Source organism: Alligator mississippiensis, chromosome 1 (genome assembly GCF_030867095.1).
Source record: "Alligator mississippiensis isolate rAllMis1 chromosome 1, rAllMis1, whole genome shotgun sequence".
NCBI classification, from domain to species: domain Eukaryota; kingdom Metazoa; phylum Chordata; order Crocodylia; family Alligatoridae; genus Alligator; species Alligator mississippiensis.
Genome location: NC_081824.1, coordinates 152,277,208 through 152,292,580, shown reverse-complemented (window position 1 = coordinate 152,292,580; position 15,373 = coordinate 152,277,208). Strand labels below are relative to the sequence as shown.

The window sequence follows — 15,373 nt, the reverse complement described above, 5'->3', positions numbered from 1 at the left end:
CCTTCTGGAATTATTTTGTGTGTTTTAATTTAAGGAATAGGTGCTCTCTCTCTCTCTCTTTCTCTCTCTCTCACACACATACACACACTACAATAGATCATCTGTCATGGCTGTCACCCAGAGCCTGTGCCACTTCAGAGCCAGGATACCAGACATCCTACCTTGGCAGAAGCTGAGACAGCTAACTATTGACAGGGGGCCAGAACTGATGTTGCCTGCAAGAATCTACAGGCTGTTTTTGCTGAGGAGATTCTGCTGTGTTAGAGGGGAACTGTGTGGGTTGCCATTCTTCTCTGGTTCAGAGGAGCCCAGGTGTCACACACGCATTTTGATGCATCATTGCAGAGGCTGAAATCTGTCTGTGGCAAGATCAGAGATGAATATGTACATTTATTTAAGGGTGTACCATGCACTGAAAATCATGTGAGGGCCCTTGCTTTAAATCTACACTGAGCTTATGCATGTAAAAAAAATGGAAAACTCAGTTTTTGCCATTTAGTAAATATGAAAACCTGACTGTAAAGATACAGAACAGGAACCTTGGCAGTCCCACACTTACAACAGTACAATGTCACATCACTGTAACATTAAGCAATTCTCATTTAACGCATTCATTTAAGTTTAATTCAAACTCCAGCACTGGCTAAATATGTTATAGATAGGGCCATGTCTGAGGTGCTGCTCAGGGTGTGGCTGAACCAAGTTCCCTTCAACATTTTAGACCTGCAGGTCCAGCTCTTAGTCTAAACTGTATCCTTCATATGTTCTATTAAAGCTGGCCCACAGAGCAGTCTAGAGAAAAAGTTATGTAGGAACAGAAGTAGTGAAAGTGAGAGAAAGCCTGATCCTGTAGGCCCTGTGCTGGGATGGAGGGAGAGTGGCTCTCTGGCTGCTGCTCACAGTGCAACTTCTGCATTTTGCATTAGTCATTGGATAAAGTTATTATTTTGACCCTTTTTGTATTAGCTGGCCACTAGGCCAGAAAGGGTCAACATCACTCTTATCCCTGCCAAGTCCACAGCCTAGTGGTTAAGGCACTTTGCTGTTAAGTGGGAGATGTGGATTCAAACCCATAGGGCCCATAACTCAGGTGTCCTAATCCCTGGTCAAGTGCCCTAACCACTAAGCCTGAGGTTCTTAAACTTTTTCTTACTGTGTACCCCCTTCCAGATTTACCAGCTGCCCATGTACCCCATACATTTTATATTTTAACCCCTTAAATGCCAGTTATTATTAGAAGGAAAATAAAATCTGCCATTACTCAATTTCTTCCACATACCCCCCAGAGATGTCTTGCATACTCCCAGGGCTCTGCGTACCACAGTTTGGGAACTGCTGCACTAGCCTATTGGACTAAAAGTTGGGTAGACTGTCCTTCTCCTTGTGCAGGTTGCAATAAGGTCTAGAAGTGCCATTTACACATTGGAGAGAAAAAACAGGATGTGGGCCTCTGGGTCCAGTTGTCCTGTTTAGATTTAATCTGTCTTCCATTGGCCACTGAGGTCCCACAGAACTCTGCTGTGTCTCTCTGCCCTGGTGGTGGTATGGAACTGCAGTGTCTCATAAGGAGACCACTGAAAGACATCAGATCCCCAGCATGTTGGGGGAGACCAAGCTGCTATGACTCTTCATGGTAGTGCTACATGTTGCTCTCACCTGGTTGGGAGGGTAGAACATTAGCACCTTCAGTGGAGTAGTGAGGGGAAAGTTCCTGGGTTCCTGTGGTTACAGAGGGTGCATCCTCACGAGTGCACAAGTGCAGGGTGCGCATTTCCTATGGGCCAAACAGCAATGGCACATATTTGTGCTGCTGCTATTTGTCCTTGGGCATGACCCTGGATGCGTGCTCCGACGTGTGGCAAAGGAGCATGGGTTAGGTAGGGAAGGCTGGGGCCAGCACCTGTGCAGACCCCAGCAGCCTTACCTGGGGCTCTGGGGGCTTCTCAGGGCAGCAGCAGTACCGAGCTGGCTTCTTGGAGCCTGGCCGGCCAAAGCATGGCTCTGGCCTACCAGGCTCTGGTTTATGGCAATGCATACTGCTGCCATGTGCACCATGCTGCTTTTGTTAGTGGTGGGAATTTTTTGACAGTTGGATCTCCCATGCCAAAAAACCCCGCCGCTCTGCAAAATAACAGTGCAGCACACAGGTGCAAGTGCACTGCATGTGGTTTGCTGTGCCTGAGGCCTAGTCCAGGGGTCAGCAATGTTCTTGGGCAGAGTGCCAAAAACACCCACAACTTCAACTTGTAAGATGTTGGCATGCCAGGGGCAGATGGTGGGGGAGTCATGAAGGGCCTGATCCTTGTTGTGGCTGTGTAGTCCTGGCCCCTTCCCCACCATCCACCCAGAGGCATGCGTGCCAAGCAAAATGTTTTAGAGTGCCATACTCTGGCACGTGTGCCAGGCATTGCCTACCACTGGTCTAGTCTTTTCTAGTATCTCATCCTTCTGATTCTTCTCACTGACATAAGGGTCAAGCAGAATCACTCCTTAATCTCCAAAAATCTTCAATTAATTGAACAACAGAAACTAAGACTCCTCTACCTGTTACTGTTCCCTTTAGAATGGCTCCAGGACATTAGAGCCTAGGACCTCTGTTGGAGTTACTGGCAATAATAATAACACTGAGCCCTTCAGGATGATAGGCCCAACTCCTTGATTTCATACAGACCAAGAGTGAAACCATGAACCTGACCCATAAAAGACTGGATTCCCCTTTCAGAGGCTAAGCCTGACACTCCAATGGGACTAAATCTCAGTGAGACTCTAGCTAGAGCTAGAATGTTCAAACTTGCCTGGAGTTAGGTTTCTAAATTTCCACTGGTAGGCACCTACATAGATTTTCTCACTGTTTCTCTTATTATTAAACTTCTTAAAATGTGGGGTAGGAGGTAAAAATTAATCTGTTTTTAAAAAATTGGTGAAGTGAAACTAAGTAAGAAGTTTGGTTTCTCTTACATTTAAAGCTGATCTTTCTCTGGAACTGCAGAAGGAAAAACAACTGGTTTTACTCAGTATTGTGTATGTGTCAAAATATGACTTTTCACAATAACTGATCTCAGGAAATGCCTACTATGGATTTACGTGATAGACCAGAATGGCTCCAAAAGAAGCAAATAATACAAATCTTACAAACTGTCTGAATACACATTTCTAAAACAGATCTTACGATGAACTCACATGACTCAATAAGAAATTGTTTAAGTTAGCTTTTAACAATGAAAAAAGACAAGGGAATCTCACACAAAGTAAACAGCCTGAGGTGAGGACTAGGCTTAAATTGTCAGAGTCAAGGAGTTTCAGAAATGAGGCTGGACCTCCATTTTTAACATATTCTGTCATGGACAATATGGCATTATTCACCAAATGCCATTTTACATAAAATACCTTCCAGTGACAACTGCCACAATCCTCACAAAACAGTTGGTTTAGGATAGAGGGTAAGATCCAGACCCCACTAAAGTCGATGAGAATTTTGCCATTGACTCCAGTGGGGCCAGTATTTCACCCAGAGTGGATGCTGCCCTAGTGCAAAAAGAATGCAGCATGTAAAGTCCCAGTCAGTGTCTTTTAGGCCTTATACAAACGACTTTCCTGGGCTGAATTTTAGTCAAGGTAACAACTTCTCTGCTGGGGTTGGCATCAGATTGGCATCTGATGAGATGCCAATCTCTTTCCCTTCATAGTGACTTTAGCACAGCAACACCCTATCTTTCTCCTTCTGTCATATGAACCGTGTTCATTTTGTATAGATTTAGTGCATTAGAACAAATACCTGAATTTAATTTTCTAATATAGCAAATAGGCAGAATAGAATGGTTCTGCTGTATCTTTGCATTTGGTCCAATCGTCAGAGGGACAGACATTACACATCAACCGGTTTAAGTGATCAGAAACTGGTTTAAACCTGCAACAGAATAGATGTTCAGTGCACATAAACCAGTTTGAAATGGCTGAAACCAGTTTGAGATAAACCTGGTTGAATGTAGTATCAGACTTAACGGATTTGGCTCAAACCAGTTTATGCAATGTCTGTCCCAGACCCCTTGCTGGTTTAAGTTAAACCAGATTCCCTCAGCATCCCAGCATGTTCTCTGTGCTGGGCAGGGCTCTCTGCTCCACAGCAGAGCTCGCCCCTTCCCTCTGCTCCCTGGCTGGAGCTCAGCAGAGACTGCCAGGCATCTGCCTGGCTTCCCCCTGCTCTCCCCCCTCCCCTCACTACTCCCTGCTAAGCAAGGATTGCCCTGTCCCCTCTGCCTTACAGAGACGCCTCTGAGCACTAGCAGACCACATGCTGGCTGCAGTCTGTGCTGTGACAGACGGGACAAAGGCAGAACCAGCAGGTAGCTGGTAATGTTCCTCTGTTGTTTTCTTAATGAGGTGATAAACACTGGGTTAGGGGCAATAAACACTGTATTATCAATTCCCTGCTGGGCTGGTCAGAAGTGGGGGAACCCCTCCCTAATCAGAGTGTCCTCCTGGGGTCTGGCCACACCCTCCTCAGCTCAGCATTGTGGAAGGGAAGGGAGGGCTGCTCTAGTGCCCCCGGCTTCTAGCTTGAGCCACTGCAGGCATATGCCTGCATTTCTGGAATGTCTGTACAGTTACAAACTGATTCAGCCTAGCCAGGTTAAACTAACCTGCAAAGATTGAATCAATTCAGGCTCAGGCTTTTTGAATGTCTATTCCTAACCCTAATGAGAACATCTTGTCCCTACATAAAAGCACACAGAATGGATTTAACTTTCAGTCCTCTCTACTGGAGATATGGTTGCAGCTAGACTGTAATGGCTTGGAGTGTTCCATGACATCACCACAACCAATGCCTGCTCCTCACCTCACCAGCAAAACTATACATCTGGTGGCAGTGACTCAAGCCCACAGGGAGTGAATAAATATGAATCAGAACCGTAAGATGGCAACACGAAGCGTACAGCATCTATTCTCAGATCTTTCCCCATCTTCAAACTGCCCTGCCCCTGACAGCAGGGAGATGAGTTTGTTTACTCTATTCCTGGAGGGCACTGAGGCATTCATATACCCAGAGGGATGATAACATAGCCACTTTTTTGTTGATGTATCACCCCAACTTAATTCCTACCCCTCAAATACAATCTAGTAACGGGGAGCCTAGGATACAGGCCTACAATTTGATAGGTGCCACAGTCTCAGGCTTCAGTAGGGTTTCAGGGTAGAAGGCCTCATTCAGAGCTCACTGAAGTCAATAGAGAGAAACTTATGGTCTTGACCGGGCTTGAATGACTGTATGGAGCAAGACTGAAGAGTTAATGTTAATTGTGCTCACCTGTGGTCACTCAGCTGTCCACATAGCAAATACAAACCACTACTAATAGTTTTAACACAGCAGTGCCATACTTGTTTCATATTTTGATTCTAGGGAAATGTTGTGGTATCTCAGGGACCAATGTGTTGCATTATTTGGAAAGTGTTTCCTTTAGCTACTGCAGTATTTTATGGTATTTGTGAAGACAAAAAGTAATTAAAAGTAAGGTGGATTTCTCAACAAAACATTGTGATGAATCTCCAAGTTCAAATTTCTTTGACTGAAAAATAATTCTCATTCTGAGGTTGTATAATATTCATCTAAAAAAGAACAATGTTGAGCAATTCAGGGTAGGTAAATCAGTTTAGCTTCACTGAAGTCCATGGAAGGACACTGATTTTTACCAGCATATGATCCAGCATACTCTATACCACTTGGAGTATACAGCAAGATTCCTAAAAGTCATTAAATACATCTTGAAGGTGTCAAAATGTATTGCTTCCCAAGCTTGCATGATCTGACATTACATTAGGATGAATATTCCATTAATTAATTTGAGCTTCTCTTACAAAGGAAACTTCTTCTGAAAAATGTGTTTATTTATTGCTATTTCACAAGTGAGACTGTGGCTAATTTAGAGGAATGTGACAAAATAGTAATTATTATGGAGAAGGTAAAAATCAAAGACTTACATTCATGTGTTGGAAACACCTTAGAGCAGGGATGTTCAACCTTTTTGAATGTGGGGCCGGATCATGAACTTTTTATCACTCAGTGGGCCGGCGAGCCATATTCAAAGACCTCACAGGAAGCGGTATCACATCACCCCCCCCCGAAACCAAAGTACAGTGTTTACTCTTGTTTCCCGTCGCAGCACCTCAGGCCTCAGAAAACAGCTTGGAGGGCTGCATGGCGGCCTGTTGGACAAGCCTGCCTTAGAGGAATGGCACTGTGTGTATTAATAAAAGCAGGTATTACAAGGGATTTCCTGTGGAATCACATATACACACATTAATGCTAAATGAGTTTACCTTGATGAATGGCATTACCACAAGTTCTACAGGAGTTAATTATCAGGCCATTATCTAAATCAGAGGTGCTCAGCCTTCTGGCCCCATGGGTAGGAGAAGTGGCATGGAGAGTCCGCAGGCTGGATTTGGCACATAGGGCTGGTGTGTGGGTACAACCCTACACACTGGATCTGGCCATGGAGTCTAGCAGGCAGGGCCATGTTATCTGGCTGGTTGGGCTGACCATGGGTGCAGAAATTTGGCAGCAAGGGAGTGGCAATGAATGCTGTCAGTGCTCCCCTGTCACCAAATTTTGTGACCTGTTGACTGGATGCCGTGGCTCTGTGGGCTGATTCTGGCTCATGGGCCAAAGGTTGAGCACCACTGATCTGGTTTGGTGGCCCCTAGTTTATTGCATGGGTTAGTTTAACATTACTTGAATTCCTAGGAGATCAAAGGAAAAAATATTTTTAACATCTGTGAACCAATAGATGCTTTTAGTAGTGCCTGAAAAATTGTGCCATGTATTTAAGGTGTGATCCTATTTGGTCTCAAAGGAATCTAAATTTAGGTATCTCAAGATTTAAAGTCCAAGTGCCTGATCCTAGGAGAGAGGTCCACTTTGATCAGGTTTATGTGCTGAGGGGGCCTATGGGATGATTAAGATGCCTCCAAAAGGCAATACAATATGGCCAAACGTAGGCACCTAGGAGCATTATGTAGAGAATGGGGAGAGGTAGGTATGTGGTTATCCAGAAAGCCTGAAGGCAGCTACATGGGTGTATCTGAACTCTTGGCCTTTTCCAGTGCTCAGGTGCCTGACTCAGGCTAAGCATTAGGTGCTTCCATTTGCAATGAAGAATGCCTAGTCTTGCCTCTGAAGGTAGAGATGTTGCTGAGGTGAGAGTGTTGCTGGCCTTTTGACCAACACACTAGTGGTTTGAGCATTTGCCCAGAAAATGAGAGGCATGGGTTGTAAACTAGCATCATCCTGAGGAGATTTGAACCCTAACTCCCACTTCCTAGGACAGCCACGCTAGGCCTGGGTGAAAGCACTCTCCATCTGTCCTGTTGCCAGGCCACTAGACAGCCAACCATGCAAGAACAGTGAGTCTGGAAGGAGAGCAAGCAAGAGAAAACCTGTCTTTGTAACCTCTAAATGTATCTCCTGTGGTGTCGTTACTGCCCTGTCATTTAGTATTTCCTTTAGGCGCTGTAACAACAGTAGCGGCAGTAACACCATGCTACAGTAACTCAGCATACTACAGTAACACGGTAATGCCATGCCAGCAGCACATGGTTATTTTTAGTCACTACCTCATTGTAGTGATGCGCTATAGGGAGGGAGCATATTGCTACAGCAACGTAGCTGTGGCGTCACAGTTTTTGCCCACTGACACCAAGTTGCGGTAGTGCATTGCTACAACAATGTAGCATCTCATGTAGTCACACTCAATGGTTACAGCACTTCCTTGGGAGGAGCCTTCAGTTCTACTCCTTGCTTGAGGGTTTTTGAGATCCAGATCAATCCAAATGAATGAATAGTAACCTTTTTTGAAAAAAAGATCACATCCCAATGGGAAATGTTAGGCAGGCTTATAGGTATGAAGAGGCATTCTTTTAAAGTGTTAAGAAGTTCTAGGAAATTTGCAATGCTGTGGAAACAGGTTGAGATGAGCATAGAGCTGCTCAAGTGCCCAGTCATCCAGTGTCATAGAGCAGTGGTGCTGAGACTCCAGCCCATGGGCTGAATCCAGACTGTGAGGCCATGCCATCCAGTGTACGGAGCTTGCTATGGGTTTGGAAATGTGGCAGCAGGAGAATAGTGGCTGCCACTTCTCCCCCACTGCCAAGTTTCCAGATCCATAGGGAGTGCTGTGGGTTAAATGACAGAGTCCTGCATGTCGGATCACTTCATGGCTGAATCTGGCGCATGGGGTTGGGCTGGTGCACAGGATTGTTTTATGGCCAGATCTGGTATGTGGGGCTGGGCCAGCATGCTGAGTCACATCCACAGGCCAACTCCATGTGGCAGCCCCATGCTGGATCAGGCCCATGGACCGGACCGGCTGAGGATTCGCTCCATGCACTCATCCGGCCCACAGGGCTGGAAGGTTGAGCGGCACTACCATAGAGCATGGCGAGAGCATGCATTGCCAGTGCACTGCAGCCAGGGAGCTGATGTACAGCAATCCCAGAATGCTTTGTGGGAGGGAGGAGGCATCTGTAGAGGTTCCCAGGGCAGCCAAGCACAGGGGCAAGTGCTGATATACTGGCAACCCTGGGAGCCACAGCAGCCAGGAATGCCCCTCTACAGCCTATCACACTGGGTGTGCACGGCCACAGCATGCCTGTTCAGTTTCCACAGAGAAAAGCTTGTCAGTTCTCCTTCCTGCCTACCATGGATCCCTGCTGCCCATGCAGAAATCATTCTATTTTAGACTGGATTTTGGAAAGTTGTGAGGACACCATAGAAAACAGCATTAGTCATAAGCTGATTCAGTTTCAAATATAGACAAAGCAGGTGCATAATTAAGGTTTTCATCTATCTGCAAAGGACAACTTTTAATAAAATAAGGGAAGGAGTTACTGAAGTCACCTGGAGGGTGGAGTTCAGGGAAATGACTGCAGAGAAGACCTGGAATGTCTTAAAGTCCAGTATCGAGAGGTCCACTGCATCTGCATGCCACACTCTGGCTGGCACAGAGTAAAAGACTATTACCACTTCCTCAGAGAACTCATTCAGCTCCTCTTCTGGCTGTTCACAGCGGCATTTACAGCCATGTGGACACAATCCAGGCCCTGGCAAGCAGTCTTTGATTTGCCAACAATTCAGGATAGGTAAGTTTACAGTGCTGAAGTGTCAATGGCTATCCAGTGGGTGCTGGCACCACAATTCACCTGGCTCAGCAACCCATGGGAGGACAGTGGTAGGAGGAGGGCTCTGATGTTGCCTCTAAAGGAGTGGGGCTCCCTTGTCTCAGCCATGGCCTTATAAAGTACAGCAGCCAATCTCTATATCAAGCACATGTGGACCTGCCAGCCATGCTATCACTTTGCAGGGCTCCAACACTGCTTCTGCTTCAGAATTGGTACTGAGAAGTCTCCCCTTTGCCTTGGCCATGGCATTTGCTACTTGTAAAAGCCAACTTGGGCAGTACCCAGAAACAAGTTCAAACACCCATGAATTCCTGCTCAATGTCTTTCGTCCTGGCTTGTAGATCACAAAAGAGGTACTGGTGTGACAGGAATAGATGTTTTTGTGTGGCAGGAGGACTTAGGAAGTGGATTTCTGCCGTGTTCTTTGGGCAGAAAAGATTTTATCTTGTCCACAAGGGGACTCAGAGTTGAGCAGTGGGACCTTATGGCAACCTGTGAGCAGTAGCATTTGGGATGAGAGACAGACTACTCAGGAGCATGGCATCCTGAGATGCTGGAGGACCAAGCCATGCCCTGTGACACTGTGTAACTGGACAGGCATTGCATATGGCATGTTGTTGCACTGTTGAGAAGTTGCTGTTGGAAAGAGCTAGTGTTTCTTTGCAGAACTGCTTTTCCATGCAAACACCCTTGAATGGCTGTACAGTTGGTTTTTGTGGCACTACAAGGGTATAATTCTTGCTAAAAATGTAGCCTCTCCATACCCTAACTGCCTCTGCCTTTATGAGGGAAAGGAAGTGCCACAGTCCTGTTAACAAAAGGTCCCAAAACTCAAGAGTACACTTCAGATGTCACTAGTAACAACATTCCTTGTTACATGGCTGTGCTGTCCATTCATTTTTACATCAACATATGCCACATTTAAAGTAACATGGAAAACACAGTTACATTTTTTACCCCCACTGTATTTCTTTGAAGCATTTTGCTTTGACTCTACACCGTAAATGAGAAATTTCCCAAAGTGGGGTATAGGAGCAGCAACTCATAATGCAAGGGTGGCTGCACTCCCTGCTCCCCACCAGCTCCCTATAGGTAGGCAGAGAGTCTGAGTGTAGGGAGTACAGCCACCCTTGCAGTATGGGCTGCTGCTCCCACACCCCCCTTTGGAAAACCCTGGATCCAGCCCTGAGTCATTCCATTTCTCATACTCTTTCTCCCTTTTTGTCTTTCAGCTTCTTGTTTTCTGCATTCCCTGAACCTGTGTTTAGTCTCATTTTCTATTCTCGTGTACTCCAGAAGCACAGTAAAAACAGTACTACTCAGTACTGCTCAGTCTATAAAGTAACACTGAGGGAACAGCATTACAAGGAGAAGAATCCATTTTGAACCCCAAAGTACCCCTGGAGAGACTCAAGGCATCCTTTGGAAAACACCAGCTCTTCGTTTTCACTCATTTTTAACTAGAGAAAAATAATAGAACATTTCCCCTGAAAAAACACAGCAGATCAGAATGTTTTTAACCTTGTGGATTCCTATCTGAAATCTCTGGGTTTGACCTGTGAATCATGTTTGCACACCTAACAGTGCTAACAATGTGTGCCAGCTCGCAGCACCTTCAAAAAGCCCGTGAGCACCTTGGTTGAGAATCACTGATCTGGATAATAATAGGAAACAAACATTAAAATCACAAGAATTATGGACATTTTCTTATATTGTATCTTAACATAAGGGGTCCAGCTGGGGTCATAAGGGGTCAAAGAACTATAAAGCACTGACCTATAACCCTTCTGACACTTAAATTTTTTATGGCTTTATTTATTTTGACTCCTCTTCTAATGGGATTGTTTTTCAAAGAACATATTTGTGTGATATGTTCACGAGTGACTGGTGCCTCCTGAGTTGGGGGGCATTTTCACTCCCAGTGGGCAGTCAGCAACCAGCGTGGAGAGGATTGTGCTGACCGCCAGGTGTTCTGGGTCAGTGAGATCGGCTGTGGGGGAACATCCCCATCGGTGCGATAGGCCGTGGGGGGAGTGCAGGAATCACTTTTCTTAGCACCCCCACTCCCCAGCTGGTGCTCTTGTGAGGGGCAAGAGCACTCTTGCCTGCCCCCCCACCTATCGCCTAAGGGGGGAACACTGGATGTCAGAGAGTGCACCAGCGCTCTCAGGGGTGCACATGCACCCCCATGCACCCCCTACGCGTCGCCACTGGATATGTTTCTTCTACTGGATGCATTAATTTAATGAGGAGCCTCTGCAATAAAGGCCAATGTAGAATGATTTGCAGCATTAATTGAATGGCTCCTCTCTCCATTGCAGGTATATTCAGATTGCTAAATTGGAGGATGGAAGTGGTCATATTGGAAATAAATTACATGCTTCCTACCTGAAATAAGTCATTTTGGCTTTTAACAGAAGCCAGTGCACTTTCTTGGCTTGTGTAGAAGGCAGAAAAAGCTCTGCAAAGTTAGAAACAACACTGACATCCATTCTGCTTAAAAGAGCAATGGACAACACAAAAATGGAGTTCTGGCAGCTGAAATCTCAGTGAATAATGTCCATGGAAGGTTAGGGAGATTCGCTGTTGATAAAAATAAACATTTCTATCAGGTTACAGAAGGTTATGTGGTTTATGTGCCTACAGACATGACTTTGGCCCCGTGTCAATGAATCTGCAGGCCTTTCATTTCTAATCACTAGAGCTCATTGGGAATTTTCTGGTCAAATATTTGTTGGTCAAAAGCTGAAACTTTCTCGATGAAAGGCTCCATTTCAGCACACTTCCTACCATTTAAAAAAAGATATGGAAGTATCACATTTCAACATTTTTTAAATGGAAAATTTTGCTTTTTGTTCAAAATTACATTTTGTTTTGAAATTTAAGCTACTTGAAGTAAAAAAATAATTTAAAAGCTTCAACATAAATGAAAACATTACAAAATGATTGAAACAAAAGGTTTTGATTGATCCCAAACATTTTTTAACTTTCTGTGCACTGAAAATTTTGAGATTTCAACATTTCATTGTAATGAGGAATGGGATAAAATTTGAAATATTGAAAAAATTCCTGATATGCAAAAGTTTTCCCCACCCCAGTTTCTATTAATCAACCCTCTACCTTCATCCCATAACATATGTTCAATATGATTGATTTTAAAAAAAGTACCCCGACCAGAGGCATGCGAAAGAAAGGAAAGTCAATAGACAGACCTGTGTTTCAGCACTTCTTTACAACTTATTTAGTTTTCTGGAGTTTTTGTTACAAGTAATGAGGTAGAGGTAATTGTGAAATAGTGTCTTCTACTGTCCAGCCTGAAGACACTATTTCACAGTCAGGGCAGCTAGGATCTGGAACCAACTTCCAAGGGAAGTTATGCTGGCTCCTACCTTGGGGGTCTTTAAGAGGAGGCTTGACAATTACCTAGCTGGGGTCATTGAGTCCAGTATTCTCTCCTGCCCAGGGCAGGGGGTTGGACTTGATGATCTACTTAGGTCCCTTCCGACCCTACAGCTATGAATCTATGAAAAAGGCAATAGAATGGGTGAATCTATGATGTTCTGTAGTGGTTTCCAGATTTATGCTTTGTGACTAAAGGAAGTAAAGGACTACTCTACCTCATTACTTGTAATGTAACAAAAACTCTAGAAAACTAAATAAGTTGTAAAGAAGTGCTGAAATACAGTTCCGTATCTAATGACTTTTCTTTCTTTCTCATGCCTCTGGTTGGGGTACTTTTTTTTAAATCAATCATGTTGAACATATGTTATGGGATGAAGGTAGAGGGTTGATTAATAGAAACTGGGGTGGGGAAAATTTTTGCATACCAGGAATTTTTTTAATATTTCAAATTTTACAATTTTTGATCTGGAATTCTTTCTTCCCTGACCCTTCAATTTACAACAGACTCTGTAAAACTTCCAATGATATCAAGAATTAGGACACTATATAAAAACAAACCTTCTGCTAGGTGCCTGGCGCAAATCCAGAGACAGATAAAACATTTACACTCATCTTTCAAAAATATTACACCATGAGGAGTTTAAGTCCTGGTAGCTCTTCTCTCAGGTTCTATCAGCCCAGATAACTTAGCAGCTCACTCTTACCTGCTTTAGCAGTTGGATGTTTGAGATCTGCTCTGCACTCCATAATTCTGCAAGCCACTATCTTCCCTCCTTTACTTCCTCAAACATGAAAGAATAAAATTAGTGGCAATTCATACTTATTCTATCCTCCAGGTAGCACGTTCCTGAGTTCTAATTCTTCCTTAGTTTCTGCAATATCCCTTGTTGCTGCTTGCTTTCTCTCTGAACCTCTAACTCTTTAATTTTTCCTAAAATGTGAAAGCTTCTTTAGGCTTTCTTTAGTGCTGAATGCATGCAGACTTCTCCCTTTGTCAGTGCCTTAGTTTCCCACTCAATCCATGAGAAAGGGTCCCTGGTACTATTCATTTAAAAAAAAAAAATCAACCCTCTTTGGTCTACCTCCTCTCCTCTTATTCAAACTGGAAATCTTTGGTTTCTAAGGTTAACAGTAGGCCTCTCTGTTCCTCAGGGCTGCATGGTATGGAAAGGAAAAACAACACCCAGTCCTACTGATGCCCCACAGGAAGAAGGAAAGTTACTTTTGTGACATACCCCTCTAGTCAGCGTCATATTATTTACAACACTTTTGAGTTTGTACCTTATGTAGAATAGGCCTAGTGAGAGGGTGAAGTTTGGAAGCAGTCACCCTATAAAACATGCTTCACACATTGTGGGTGCTAATGCTACCTCTAGTTTTGCTGCCCCTGACAGAGAAGACAAAAAAAAAGTGTAGACCTGAGATGTGCGAGGCCTTGGGCATGGACAAACATAATTTTTAATTAATTTAAAATTGGAGAGGGATTTATTCCTTGGTATCATACATCAGCTGTTATGATGCAACAATCAAACTGCTCTTATAGGGATAAAAGTGAGCTGTAACCTTACTGCTGAGTGGAACAGGTTTAAATTACAATGATTTTGCTACACTGGCATCTCTATAGAAGCAGAAAGATTACATTTAACCACTTTTTGGATATTCATAGATTCATAGATTTATAGATGTTAGGGTTGGAAGGGACCTCAATAGATCATTGAGTCTGACCCCCTGCATAGGCAGGAAAGAGTGCTGGGTCTAGATGACCCCAGCTAGATGCCTATCTAAGCTTCTCTTGAAGACCCCCAGGCTAGGGGAGAGCACCACCTCCCTTGGGAGCCCATTCCAGATTTTGGCCACTCGAACTGTGAAGAAGTTCTTCCTAATGTCCAGTCTAAATCTGCTCTCTGCTAGCTTATGGCCATTATTTCTTGTAACCCCCGGGGGAAACTTGGTGAGTAAAACCTCACCAATTCCCTTCTGTGCCCTCATGATGAAGTTATAGGCAGCCACAAGGTCGCCTCTCAACCTTCTCTTGAGGAGACTGAAGAGGTCCAGGTGCCCTAGTCTCTCCTCATAGGGCTTGGCCTGCAAGCCCTTAACCATACGAGTGGCCCTTCTCTGGACCCTCTCCAGGTTATCCACATCCCTCTTGAAGTGCGGCGCCCAAAATTGCATGCAGTACTCCAACTGCGGTCTGACCAGTGCCCGATAGAGGGGAAGTATCACCTCCTTGGTTCTGTTCGTCATGCATCTGCTGATGCACGCTAAAGTGCCATTAGCTTTTCTGATGACTTCGTCACACTGCCAACTCATGTTCATCTTGGAGTCCACTAGGACTCCAAGATCCCTTTCCGCTTCCGTTCCACCAAGCAGGTCATTTCCTAGGCAGTAGGTATGTTGGACATTTTTCCTCCCTAGGTGCAGCACTTTGCATTTCTCCTTGTTGAATTGCGTTCTGTTGTTTTGTGCCCATATGTCCAACCTGTCCAGGTCTGCTTGTAGTTGTTCCCTGCCCTCCGGCGTGTCCACTTCTCCCCACAGTTTTGTGTCATCTGCAAACTTGGACAGAGTACGCTTCACTCCCTCGTCCAAGTCGCTGATGAAGACGTTGAAGAGTATCGGTCCAAGGACCGAGCCCTGCGGGACCCCACTGCCCAGACCCTTCCAGGTCGATACCGACCCATCCACTACGACTCTCTGGGTGCGACCCTCTGGCCAATTCGCCACCCACCGGTCTGTGTAGTCATCCAAGTCACAGCCTCTTAACTTGTTCACCAGTATGGTGTGGGATACCGTA

The 15,373-nt window shown here is 44.7% G+C and overlaps 1 protein-coding gene and 1 long non-coding RNA gene across 5 annotated transcripts in view; one reads left to right on the top strand and one right to left on the bottom strand.

The window, feature by feature from the left end:
- The window catches only part of SLC35F3 (solute carrier family 35 member F3), a 346,640-nt gene that overhangs the window by 35,062 nt on the left and 296,205 nt on the right, over window positions 1–15,373 (bottom strand). The window lies entirely within an intron of this gene.
- Window positions 1–15,373, top strand: part of LOC109281233 (uncharacterized) — a 133,699-nt gene that overhangs the window by 60,385 nt on the left and 57,941 nt on the right. Inside the window, exon 4 of one of the 2 annotated variants that reach the window (XR_002087817.2) lies at window positions 10,407–10,872. The exons of the other annotated variant lie outside the window; for it this stretch is intronic. This is a non-coding gene — a long non-coding RNA (uncharacterized LOC109281233). Of the gene's footprint in view, window positions 1–10,406; window positions 10,873–15,373 lie in introns of those variants that run through there. 2 annotated transcript variants of the gene reach the window in all.